At 42.1% G+C, this 14,330-nt stretch overlaps 1 protein-coding gene across 1 annotated transcript in view; it reads right to left on the reverse strand.

The window, feature by feature from the left end:
• Positions 1-14,330, reverse strand: part of LOC126456318 (uncharacterized) — a 1,428,646-nt gene that overhangs the window by 207,017 nt on the left and 1,207,299 nt on the right. The gene's annotated exons all lie outside the window — the stretch shown is intronic.

Consider the following 14,330-nt stretch of genomic DNA (forward strand, 5'->3'; position numbering starts at 1 on the left):
CCATGCCCGAGGCAGGATTCGAACCTGCGACCGTAGCGGTCTCGCGGTTCCAGACTGCAGCGCCTTTAACCGCACGGCCACTTCGGTCGGCAAAAAGTCGTTATCAAATCACCGCAGTGTTCACCTACAGATGTGTCTGTAGCTGTGTTTTTTGTGCGACGGCGCGTATGATTAAATGTATAATCAAAGACTGAGAAAAGAGTTTAAGGCCATTACTAACAGCTAAACAATATTTCACCGGTCCTATGTTCTGTGCAATAATTACATAGTTATGATGATTCTACCACGCAGCACGCTACAAATAAAAAGTTTGGGAATCGGAAGGATGCTTTATTTGAATAAGTCAACAAGCTACGATTTTTCTGAACAGTAAGAAACAGCTTTGATGTGCACGTTTTATATGGTGGAAAAGTTCATAGTACGCAGTTCATTAAGGTACTAACGTGGTTGTCAACAGAGAATCGGAGAGTGAGGGTAATATTAAACCAACTTTTGTAGGTTCTTGAAGTTTAGCATTTGGAGATTAGGACTAAAACATTACTTCGGCTCTGTTGTTTCCAGAGTCTCTTGAATAGCTCAGATATGCTTTAGAACAGTAATATCTGATATCAAGAACACTACCTATGTTAGTTTGGGCCTCGGGGTTTACTAAAGACTTGCAATTTTTATCGCTTCCAGAGTAATTCAAGTATCCAGTACTACACTAAAAACTTTAAATCTTTGCATGTCACGGCCATTTTCTAGATATGAATCATCTTCTTGGAAATGAAAGGTATAATTCCAAGTTGTCTTTAAGGACAAAAAGTAAAACATCTGAACCTTACTGCTTGTTTCAGCTACAGGACATTAATTTTTGTACGATCTTCCGGTATTGCAGTGCAGCAAAGCAGTGTTAGCAGTGATTAGCAAATTTTATGTATACGTTTAGTAACTTCTTGCATACTTTTCTAATTTACAGTGGTTTAGAGTTGTTAGTAAGTTGGTGGAACAGAGCAATGTTTCCAGATTGGCTTCAACATAAAATACTAAGACCAAAAGAGCTACAGTTGCATCACTGATTACATAATATTAAACTTTCATCTTCGGTTACATACTTGTAACACTCTAGACTGAACAGCACTCGTAAGGTAGGAAGACTGGAGCATGGTACCACGTTGACGACGGAGGTCATTAGAAGCAGAGTGCATGATCAGGAAAAGCCAGCAGTGAGAACGAAGCAGACTGTGCCTTCTTTGAAGTACTCACTCTGTGTTCACCTTAGCCAATTTTCGTAAGTCAAGGAAAACCTAATGCCAAGTGGGCATTGAGACACTGCGTCTCCCGAATTCAAGTCCAGTGCCCTCACAAGCAGCAGCTGTGGAGGAAAAAAGGCACTCGACATTTAAGCCACACACATTCTTCATTCTCCGATGAGTGTCTAGCGGTGTTTGTCCTTCGGTAGTCAAGAAGAGAATAACAGCACGTTTCTCCTGTTGGACGCATTTGGTAATAACGTCGCTATAGTTCACGTTTCCGCATTTGCCGTACGCATATTGGAAAGACAGGAATGCAACACTAATCCCTTGCCTACATGTCGGTGCTTACATACCTGCATCAGAGTCGCGCTAAGTTGCATATATCCTACAGCAACCACGCCAAACGGAAACTTTTTCATCGTCCCTAATATTATAGATCTTAATCAACTGCAAGAAGCATTAAATGTCGAAGTTTCAGAAGCTTTCTTTTCAAATGCGCATTCCTCTGAATATGTTTCTTAGAAGCCAAGCTAAAGCGAAGCGTTGAGCGCTAATTTAGCCAAACTGTTACCACTACTTTTACCATATATTTTATTATTGTTGTATTTTTACTATTATTAATATTAAAATCGTACTTACCAGTAGCTTGTTAAAAGTGAGAACGATTACGGCAAGTTGTATTAGGACGCGGAGACAGCGGAAGGAGACAGTAATACTCTGCGACCCAGAGAAACGACCCCTGGCTTCGCGCCAGTACGACGGTATGCGTGTTGAGATTAATCGTCACTTGATGTGAGACTCCAAATAAGTTCATGTCGTTTGTCTTGTAAGTGCACAGTGCAAAGTCTATTGGTAGGATTACCATTTCTATCAGCGGCGGAAGTAGCCTGGGGCAACCTGTTCATTGCCCTGAGACCGCCCAGTACAAGGGCCCCTTACGCCCAGAAGAAAGAATAAAAGTAAGAAAAATTACAGTCGAAACGAATAGTGGGAAAATAAAAACAGCTTTATGCATCAATATTCGTTCAAAAAATGGTTCAGATGGCTCTGAGCACTATGGGACTTAACTTTTGAGGTCATCAGTCCCCTAGAACTTAGAACTACTTAAACCTAACTAACCTAAGGACATCACTCACATCCATGCTCCAGGCAGAATTCTAACCTGCGACCGTAGCAGTCGCGCGGTTCCAGACTGTAGCGCCTAGAACCGCTCGGCCACTCCGGCCGGCAATATTCGTCTACTACGGCCCATAGCACGCTGGAGGTTAACAGCTGTGTTCATCTGCAAAGAGAATGGTTGAAAAACGAAAAGAGCGTGAAAGCTGTTTTCGACGGGAGGAAACGGATAAGTCAGCTGTAACGGACGCTCTCTGCAGCGACAACACGACATAATTTTGTTTTTTAAGACCAACGTTTGGCAGCCGCAAGCTAAAAAAATGGGTCTAAGCACTATGGGACTTAACATCTGAGGTCATCAATCCCCTAGACTTACAACTACTTAAACCTAACTAACCTAAAGACATCATACACATCCATGCCCGAGGCAGGATTCGAACCTGCGACCGTAGCAGCAGTGCGGTTCCGGACTGAAGCTCCTAGAACCGCTCGGCCACAGCGGCCGGCGGCGCAAGCTAATACTATATATATTTCCAATGACAGGATATTAGAGACACGCCAATAATTTCAGTCGGAAAGAGGAAGATGGAAAGAGTTAGGGAAGTGATACCGGATTCTTGGTCGTGAAGAGGAAGTGCACCACCCACCTGTCTCCCAAAGGTGGATGATATTGGTAGTGTTGACAACAAGTGGCAATTGTCAAATTTCACTCGAAATTGAAAAACGAGTGATGTCTCGTCTATGCACCAAAGTGCGCGGAGCAGATATTAACTTCGATCATTTGCCAGCCACTGTGAGAAACTGACGAACGTTCAAGGCATGCCCCCTCCTGAAGATATCCTCAGACAGGATCGAAACAATTTCTAGGAAATAAAAAGAAAAAAGAACGCTTAGGATGATCGCCTGAATAACTGTGTCACTTAAAGAAATTCTTAAAATAATAAGGGGGAACGTATGCATGAAAGAGTGAGGGAGTCTGTGTGTGTGGGGGGGGGGGGGGGGGGGGGCGGGCGGGTACTAGAGGTTGCTACCTCGGGGTCTTCACGACTGCACTACATTCTGCTTCTTGAGCAGCTTCAGTCGGTACAAAAGACAGTGTTTTCCACGCACCGTTCTCGAAGTGGGATTTGGACGCCGTTACGCTGGGGCTGCAGCTTGCCCCGCGGAGTACAGTGCGGTTCGGCCACGTGCTTCCCGCCAGACGCGCACGCCGCACACGTGCGCCACATGTGGCCGCCACACGCCGTCTGCGCCTTCAGCCGTGAGCCTCCTGCTCGACTTCTCCACTCACGGTCACGGGCAGCTCTGCCCTCACAGTCACTGACCTCCACATGCGGCGCCAGAGATAATAGCAGCTCTCACTCAATGGGCTCTTGCTTCCATTCCGATAGCACACCTATGGTCAGAAGCTGTGGTTGAACACATGGGCCGACTACAATTACGGGCCCTGCAACGAACTTTGTCGCGTTGTCCGCCATACTTCGCGAAGGCTCCGTGCATGGTCCACGGGAACCCAATATGTCAATGAAAAGGTACCCACTAAAGGTCTTAAATTTGTCGTCTCACCTGATTTTCAGCCCACCATCTAAGATTTCGGGCCTGCTGGGATCAGTGAAGGATAATTTATTATTCACAAAATACCTTGCCAGTGTGGTATGGTCTATATGGGGCAAACAACACACGCAGAGGTAGAACGCTGCACAGAACATGGACTTTGCACTGCAATCCAGAAAGTCTGCACTTGCGGAACATTGCTTCTCCAACGGACATTCAATGTAGTATGACAAAACGTTAATTTTGACCATAGTAACATCTTTTTGCGACTCCGTTATAAAAGAATCCAATGAAACACGCATTGTGGAAAATCTAACGAAACGTGATAGGGGATTCTCCGGTGACTACGGCGAGCGGCAACACCGAAGACAACTGACTTTTGCAGCTCCACTAGTGTGGGCGCTGCCACCGGACGGTGTGGTCCATCGTCAACGTGACTCTGACGCATGCGCGGCAATATTATCAGCGTGTCGTGTAAGGTGGAGAGGAGAACGTTTTCGTCAGTCTTCGATGCCTCTCCTGAATATGATTGGCAGGTGTCCAGTCGAAATGCCGTGGTGTGAAGTTTAAGACGAACGGATGCAATCCCGAAATCTCTTCGAACATTTAATTCGCCGGGAAAATTTTAGATTTCACGGAATATCATCGATTTTCTGCCCTACTGTATTCGTGTACACAGTGTGGAAAAATGACAATGGCCTCTGCATGTGTTCAAATCTTGTTTATTTTATCGTTGGTCCCTATGGAGGTACACAATGGTGGCAGCACAATGGTCGCACAGTCTTCCTGTACATTTACTCAACAGGGTTTCATGAGAACTGCTACTTATTTTTTCTAAGGACTCTCATTTTAAGTTTCTCGCGCATTTCTGCTACACTATACCGGCCTCAAGATGTATCCTTAGGATGTGACGTCAACGAATCAACTGAATTTTCCGTCGGTTCTTGACAGAACACGATAATAGTGTTTCTTGGAGATCTGCAAAACCTGGCAATGGTTTAGGAAGTCTAAAACCGGTTAGTGAAAGAGTAAATAATATTTTACAGAACATCAGAAATGAATTCCTTATTTAATAGTATCATCAAGGTATACCAGTCCAATGTCCGTAGACGAGTAATTTTAGGTGTCTAGGAAGAGGTTCAAGATATAACTTATTAGCAACGTATTTCACTTACACTAAAAAAATTTCTGTGCAAATCAGGATGTCTTGATTATTTATTTTATTATATTGATTTTTTGTTTATTTAATTATTTAATATAAATAATTTTGTTGTTTTTGTGTCTTAGTATATTTTATAGAATTGATTTTTTAAGTTATAGCTTATTGGTAACGTGTTTTATGAAATATTATTTTAAATTTTTTAAAGTAGATTTTATTTACTGTACTTTTTGTATCAGGGTTTAGCAGAATTTTAGTATTTATATTACTGTGTCGATTTAGGTTGATTTATAAATAATTTATAGTTAATGTGTCATAATTATTGTTAAATTATTTATAGAAATGAAATGTTAATCGTTTCGTAAGATATCTAGTTCCTTACGAAAAAATTTAATTTTTTAAAGTTAATTGCTTTTATTTAATTTTTTAAGCATAAATATTAACTTATTTATTCTTTAAGGGATAAACTTTAAAGTTATTAATCTATAATTTGCTTTTTTAATATAATAGTAGGCTTCAAACCAGCTATCTTTAAGATTACGTTTAAGTTCATTATTTTACATTTTGATTTTATAATTATTTTAGGTTTTGTATTAAGATTTTTGATTTAATTTAATAATATTTGTAATAATGATAGAATTTGTATATTTATTTGTATAAAAATTTTACCTTGTTAACTTATCGTAAGGAACTAGGCAAAATTTATTTCCGTTGTTCTTGTACTCCGGTGTGATACTGAAGAAACAAGAATGATACTACAAATCTGTGTGCTTACGAAGTAGGCTGATCAAAAGTATCCTGGAACGCCCATGTAATGTGGAATTGATCACCAATATCAAGATAAGTAGACCCGCCAACATAAAAGCAGTCGAGGAGTATTGTGCTGGCAGTAGAGAAGCAGTAACAGCTGAGTGGGTCGATCAGGAGAACTCGGCGGGTTCAAACGAACGAAGACTAGTCAGTCGAGGCCATCTGAGTTACAGGTCCATCAGGGACATTTCAGACCTTGTAAATCTGCCCAAGTCGGATCTTGGTGATGTGAATGTCAAGTGGAAACCGGAAGGAACAACCGCTGCTAAACAAAGACAAGGCGGGCCTCATGTCTTGGCGGACCGGGACCATCGAGCATTTCGGAGGGGGGTTGCAAAAAAAAAAAAAAAAAAATCGCGAGAAATCAGCGAAAGGAATCACTCGCGAATTCTGAAGTGCAACCAGCAAAGCAACTGAACAAATGACTGTACGTAGGGAGTTACAAAGAATGCGTACAGTTGTGGATCAGTTACTCATAAGCCACACTTTTGTGTAGTGAATGCTAAGCGACGCTTGAGTTGGAGCAAAGATGGACACCATTTGACCGACATGACTGGAAACAAATCACGCTGTATCCATTGGCAGTCCGAAGCTTTGGGTTTGGCCAATTCCTGGATAAACGTTGTGTGCCATCACGTGTAGCACCAAAAATGAATTGCGGACGGGAAGGTGTTACGGTATAGGGAGTTCGTGGATATGGGATAGTATCCTTACTGTGCCTAAGGAAGTGCTACAAGTGGAAGGATATGCACTGTACACATTACAGGAACAGTTCGGCGACAATATTGTATCAGCACGACAAATCACCGTATCATCTGTCAGACAATGGTTTGTGCACAATGACATTCCTGTAATGGACTGGCCTGCCCAAACTCCTGATCTGAACCCAATGGCGCTTCAGTCTGGAACGGCGCGACCGCACCGGTCGCAGGTTCGAATCCTGCCTCGGGCATGGATGTCCTTAGGTTAGTTAGGTTTAAGTAGTTCTAAGTTCTAGGGGACTGATGACCTCAGATGTTAATTCCCACAGTGCTCAGAAGCATTTGAACCCAATGGAACACCGTTATGATGGAAAGTTTTTCAACTCATGGCAGGGATGGTACAGCAATCAGTAATATACGATGAAGAAGCAAGCAGTCTTGGTTGCTGGGTTGTAATTATTATTTATCTGGGATGAGCTAGAACGCCGACTTCGCTCCAGATCCCAGAGATCATCACTAACTTCTACTGTCTCGGCTACTGAGGGAGAATGGGCTACCATTCCTCCGCAGATATCGACACCTCACTGAAAGTGTATGCAACAGAGTTCGAGCCGTCGTAAAGGCGAAGGGTGACACACTCTATATTAATGTCCACTAACAGGTGTCACGGTAATCTTGATCAGATAGTGTATGTTCAGTTAATAGCTATCACCTTCAACGGAGCCATTTTGGCACACGCATGTCGGTTTTCGTCCCTTCCACTGCTCAAAACATTTCTGAACCTCGTTTTCTATGTGACATTCACAGATATTTTTTCCATTGTGTCGGTAACGTTACTTCTCATTGCAGTTTTATATACAAAACTAAAGCGGAAGCAGACAGTCCTTTTTTCTATACATTTATTTATTTACAAAATGGAAGTAGTTTATTGTCCGGAATCAAGTGGTTGCAGGTGTGTTTTACAATCGATTACTGATCAAATGTTGCACAAAGTCATTTTCAGTTTATTTGTGTTACCATACAGCTACAGGGTGTTTCAAAAATGACCGGTATATTTGAAACGGCAATAAAAACTAAACGAGCAGCGATAGAAATACACCGTTCGTTGCAATATGCTTGGGACAACAGTACATTTTCAGGCAGACAATCTTTCGAAATTACAGTAGTTACAATTTTCAACAACAGATGGCGCTGCGGTCTGGGAAACTCTATAGTACGATATTTTCCACATATCCACCATGCGTAGCAATAATACGGCGTAGTCTCTGAATGAAATTACCCGAAACCTTTGACAACGTGTCTGGCGGAATGGCTTCACATGCAGATGAGATGTACTGCTTCAGCTGTTCAATTGTTTCTGGATTCTGGCGGTACACCTGGTCTTTCAAGTGTCCCCACAGAAAGAAGTCACAGGGGTTCATGTCTGGCGAATAGGGAGGCCAATCCACGCCGCCTCCTGTATGTTTCGGATAGCCCAAAGCAATCACACGATCATCGAAATATTCATTCAGGAAATTAAAGACGTCGGCCGTGCGATGTGGCCGGGCACCATCTTGCATAAACCACGAGGTGTTCGCAGTGTCGTCTAAGGCAGTTTGTACCGCCACAAATTCACGAAGAATGTCCAGATAGCGTGATGCAGTAATCGTTTCGGATCTGAAAAATGGGCCAATGATTCCTTTGGAAGAAATGGCGGCCCAGACCAGTACTTTTTGAGGATGCAGGGACGATGGGACTGCAACATGGGGCTTTTCGGTTCCCCATATGCGCCAGTTCTGTTTATTGACGAAGCCGTCCAGGTAAAAATAAGCTTCGTCAGTAAACCAAATGCTGCCCACATGCATATCGCCGTCATCAATCCTGTGCACTATATCGTTAGCGAATGTCTCTCGTGCAGCAATTGTAGCGGCGCTGAGGGGTTGCCGCGTTTGAATTTTGTATGGATAGAGGTGTAAACTCTGGCGCATGAGACGATACGTGGACGTTGGCGTCATTTGGACCGCAGCTGCAACACGGCGAACGGAAACCCGAGGCCGCTGTTGGATCACCTGCTGCACTAGCTGCGCGTTGCCCTCTGTGGTTGCCGTACGCGGTCGCCCTACCTTTCCAGCACGTTCATCCGTCACGTTCCCAGTCCGTTGAAATTTTTCAAACAGATCCTTTATTGTATCGCTTTTCGGTCCTTTGGTTACATTAAACCTCCGTTGAAAACTTCGTCTTGTTGCAACAACACTGTGTTCTAGACGGTGGAATTCCAACACCAGAAAAATCCTCTGTTCTAAGGAATAAACCATGTTGTCTACAGCACACTTGCACGTTGTGAACAGCACACGCTTGCAGCAGAAAGACGACGTACAGAATGGCGCACCCACAGACTGCGTTGTCTTCTATATCTTTCACATCACTTGCAGCGCCATCTGTTGTTGAACAGTGTAATATCGCAATCACAGGCCTATAGCACTATTAAGGACATCTTTCATTTGCTTTAAAATAGCTTCATGTGCACATGTAAAATAAGTAATTTACAATTTTTTCTCTCTCTTTGGACCTTACGCACAGGGTAGGGTGTTTGATATCCTGATCATTGTAAAACAGAGTTCTTTTCTGCCAAGTATCAGCAGAGTTAGTAAACGAGCAGAGGGCATATTTGTAAGGGGATTTCTAGCTCTTGTGTATGTGTCAGCACCACGAGAAACGGCCCGAAGACCCGGGTCAAAAACAGAGAAGTGGAGCTATTTTTAATTAGTGTCTGTAACGATTCGTGTCGGACAAAAATATGAAGTCCTAGTCTATTTGTGAAGGTAGGGAAGTTTGTACAGGTTTTATTGACTCGGGAAAAGCCTTTGATAGAGTTCAGTGGATTAAACTTTCAGATGTGGCTCAGAAGATCTGAATTAAATGGGAGTAAAGGAGGCTAATAAGCAATTTGTACATCACACGAAGAGTAAATACAAGAATAGGAGTTGAGAGGTCAGAAGGAATTAAAATTGGGAGGAGGAACTGACAAGGCCGCTGTCTTTCACCAACTACATTTAATATGTGTTTTGAAGATTTACTTAAAAACTAGTTCCAACTAAAGTGTGGCGTGACAAAAGGAAGAAAGCAATAAAATTTATAATCTTAGCTAATGTCACGGTATTACTGAGTGAACATGAACAAACGATTAACAATAATTATGTTAAGAGAACTGAAAATCAGCTGTGAGGAATGAGGGATGAAGATAAATATGAAAAAGACGTTATTAGGCAATCAAAGAAAATAAAACGGAAAATACATGATGAGTTAGGGAAACAAGTTGATAACCTGAGATACCTAGTATGCAAAATTAATAGTAACATGACTTGTAATCAAGAAGCGAGGACAGCTATTACAAAGGAAATGTTTTTCGGAAGAAGGTGTAATTCTGTTGTTTAGCAAATAAATAATAAACTAAAACATCAGAGAAATGTTTTGTAGGGAGTGTTGTCCTGCGTAGCGCTAAAACACCGACAGTGAGATGGAGAGAGGAAAAATGTTTAGCGGCTACTGAGATGTGAGTCCAGAAAAGAATTAACGTTGTGAAATGGACAGATAAAACAAGGACTGAGGTCGTGTTGCCGAGGGTGAACGAGAAAAGACGAATACCTGTAGCAATTAAGAGGAGGAAAAGAAACTGGATAGGGCACTGTACGAGGAGAGGGTGCATAAAAAAGGATGAACTAGAGAGAATGGAGATAGTAAAGAGAACCGGAGAGGGAATAAGGTAGTAGTTAATTGACACCACCAACATAAATGCGTCATATGCGGATACAAAAATAATGGGACGAAACTGAGAGGACTAGAGGATGAACTTCCAGTGGTAGATCTATTAATGGGCAAACCAGATCATCATCATGATCATCAATGTATTTTTATCTTTGGGTGTAAACGAGTAAAGCTAATTTCTTGCTGGACATATGTTAAGAGTGTATCTCATCGACATACGGTACTTGTGATTGTATCCATATTCTGAACTGTAAAAGAAGCAAGCTATAGGCCGATGTAACTGTGTGTCAGTGACATTATGCGTTTTTTTGTAATCTGTAGAGTCACTTATATCTTATCCTTCGTACATGAGTCGCGAACTCCTAAAAATCTCTCTGATTTAGTAAAGTTATCATTGACCATTCAGCGCCCACTGCTGAATAAAGGTCTCTTCCATTCTTCTCTGTGAATTATGATGTTCAGTCATATGCATCCGTATTGCTCTCACAGGTTTTATAATGTCACCTACCCGCTACCCACTGGGTCATCATTCCCGTTTTTTTCCCTGTTTCTTAGAATGCAGGAAAGGACTTCCTTAGCTCATCTGTTATCTATTCGCATGGCCCGTATTCCCTTGTTTCATTGTCTTTTTCATAGGAAATTAATTTTACTTACAACGGAAATGAACTTGAAGGCAGTTTCATAGAAACGGATGCAGAAGTAAATGAAGATGATGTGAGGGACATGATATTGCGAGAAGCACCTTGACAGAGCACTAGAAGGTCTTAGTCGAAACACGGTCTTAGTCGAAACAAGGCCTCTGGAGCAGACGCCGTACCCTCACAAGTATTGGGGGCCTTGAGAAAGCCGGCCATGACAAAATTATTCCACCTGCCGCGGATTATGTACAGGGTGGTCAGAAACAGTCTAAAAAGCTTGTAAAGGTGTTGCAAGGTAGGCTGTGTTGAGAAATATCTGTTAAAAAATTCAATAGGTTGCGTCATTTCCGAGTTCATTAGCATCGATCGGGCCGCAGCGGCCAACCACACACAATTAGTTTCAGTTGTCCTCATATTGTAGATGATAGCACACGAGACTGCTCAGCCTTTGGCTCAGGTTCGATTCTTACTACCGTCCCATGTTCAATTTTTGTATCTCTTTCTTGTTTGGTTTTTAGGAACATAATGAAAAACATGGCTGGGAACATCGTCCCTGGTGGGCAGCTTCAATTTACGCACGCAACGACCTGATTGGCCAGAAGGTGGACAAACGCAAATTAAGGGGTGTCAAAGAGGTTGCCTGGCCCTCAGGTGTTAAGAGCATCCGCGGGACTAAATTGGTGTCGAAGTTTCCGATAGGTACATTTTTAAAGTGGATGGGTGCCCTGGAGGATGTTGCCGGACTGGGGCGCTTAGAGGAACACTTCGCCGTTTTATTCACGCACATGATAATGAAGGACTCCTCCGTGACCATGCCACAGGAGAGCGCTAAACAAAAGTGCTACAAAGGACTATGGACCCTTTGCTATTTCGAATCACATTCAGATTTCGACGAATGGGTTTGAACAGTCGCTGGTAAGCAACAACTGCGGTCGCAGTGCACTCCGAAGGGGTCAGATCACATTCGGTGGGGTTACAGCCTCTCGTGTCCTTAGAGTAGGGTTGCAACGCCCAGCCGGGTGCCAGTAGCGTCGAACGTTGCAAGAACGTCGTCCTGTTGCTACCCACACTGCGAACCGTCGTTTTAGACAGCAAAACGTGTCGTAATCAACGCACCAAGGGAAGAGGTGGTTTCTTTGCTGCCCTTGTAAGTAGGCTGTTTAGGTTTTCTTATTGGTAACGCCACCTCTGTATAAAAATCACTGACTGTGCTGTGTGCAGTCTGTGGCTGGTTTGCATTGTTGTCTGCCACTGTAGTGTTGGGCAGCGGCAGCTGGATGTGAACAGCGCGTAGCGTTGCGCAGTTGGAGGTGAGCCGCCAGCAGTGGTGGATGTGGGGAGAGAGATGGCGGAGTTTTGTAATTTGTCATGAACTGCTATATATATTATGACTATTAAGGTAAATACATTGTTTGTTCTCTATTAAAATCTTTCATTTGCTAACTATGCCTATCAGTCGTTAGTGCCTTCCGTAGTTTGAATATTTTATTTAGCTGGCAGTAGTGGCGCTCGCTGTATTGCAGTAGTTCGAGTAACCAAGATTTTTGTGAGGTAAGCGATTTGTGAAACGCATAGGTTAATGTTAGTCAGGGCCATTCTTTTGTAGGGATTATTGAAAGTCAGATTGCGTTGCGCTAAAAAAATATTGTGTGTCAGTTTAAGCACAGTCTTGTATAATTGTTCAAAAGGGGACGTTTCACCCTTTATACCACCCTGTGAGGTCTTTTCGTGTCGAATACGAGCGGCTGTGTGCCTGAAATGTTTCTGTCGGTCGGCCGTAAGAAAAACGTGTGATTCCAACGTTGTGTGTCGTAGTTCTGACCTCCATCGCAGAGGCGACGAAAGAAGGGGTGAAATGTGGGTAAGATGGGGTGTGGTGACCTTCCCATTGTGAGACACATCCATGGTGACGACGGGCAGAATTGCGGTGAAATTTGGTCCCAATGTGAGATCATTAACGTACCTTAAAACTCACACGAACTTCTGCGTTGTGGCCTTTTTTCCGCGTGTGTCAATACCTCGGTGTTTGAAGCCTGAGGGTGACCCAGAGGCACCTTTGAGCCAAATTTCAAAGTTATGCCTCGGAATGGGAGACAATTACAGGGTTTCGAAAAAAAATGATGCTTTAATATTATTCACAATAAAGGATGACAGCCAAAAACAGTTGCAGGATAGAATTTTTTTTATTAAAATTCTTGACCAAGGTTTCGGTACATATAAATATACCTTCATCAGAAGTAAAACTTCTAAAATTACATCATGCACTGGAGAATAATAAAACAATTATGCCAAAAGGCGAAGTAACGGTGTTAAACTTTTCGCTTTGATTCTGTGCCCATTACACATGTTGTACAAATGGAGATGATATTTTAATTACTGACGACGCCTTTTGGCATAATTGTTTTATTATTCTCCAGTGCATGATGTAATTTTAGAAGTTTTACTTCTGATGAAGGTATATTTATATGTACCTTGGTCAAGAATTTTAATAAAAAAATTCTATCCTGCAACTGTTTTTGGCTGTCATCCTTTATTGTGAAGAATTTTAACAGTTGCTGCTGCAGCCATGTTTAAAATCTTTAATATTATTCTGCAATGTATTTAGTTTACAATAACAGCTGTAAACAATTTCATTTACTTGCGTATCTAATTGTTGTGTATTACGCGTTGGATCTTTTTTACGCAGTAATTTTGCATGATTCTGAGGTTTTCTGTAAAATAATCGTTGGATCACTAGTCCAAATCAAAACGACAAATATGTCATACGTAATTAGAATTTTCCGTCTCTTGAACATAGTGTCGAGGAGGCGCATGATGCTGCGGACGATTACAATTACGCAAGGACAGAACAAAACATACTGAAACTTGCAGATGGAATTACTGAAGTCACACCACACTGTTCGCTCAATACTGTTTCACATACTTTCACCTTCTGTATATTCCTGATAACTGAACAACTAATAATATATCTTGAACACAACTTTAAGATCTGAAAATGAGGTATTCTAAAGCGCCGCCTACCACGCTAACACATTCTGTGGCACTCAGTTACAACTATCGAACAGTACACATTTCACATTGGTAGGAAAAATAAATCGTCTCTCAGTCTGACTAATCAAAGTTGTTTTATGGCTCTGTTTATTTATACCGGGTCACATAGCACTTCTATGTCACATAATTTAATCACGTTTTTTACATTTACGTCGAGGCACCATTTACGTCCAGCCGACAGAGAACGAGTAACTCACGAAGAACCTTCGTTCGCATCTGAGACGCTTTACGTAACGAGTAGGTTGAAAAAACATCGATATGGGCGCCTTGCATTATTTGAGATAATAATAAGAAGAAGAAAAAGAAGAAGAAGAAACAAAAA

This window comes from Schistocerca serialis, chromosome 2, assembly GCF_023864345.2.
Source record: "Schistocerca serialis cubense isolate TAMUIC-IGC-003099 chromosome 2, iqSchSeri2.2, whole genome shotgun sequence".
Taxonomy (NCBI): domain Eukaryota; kingdom Metazoa; phylum Arthropoda; class Insecta; order Orthoptera; family Acrididae; genus Schistocerca; species Schistocerca serialis.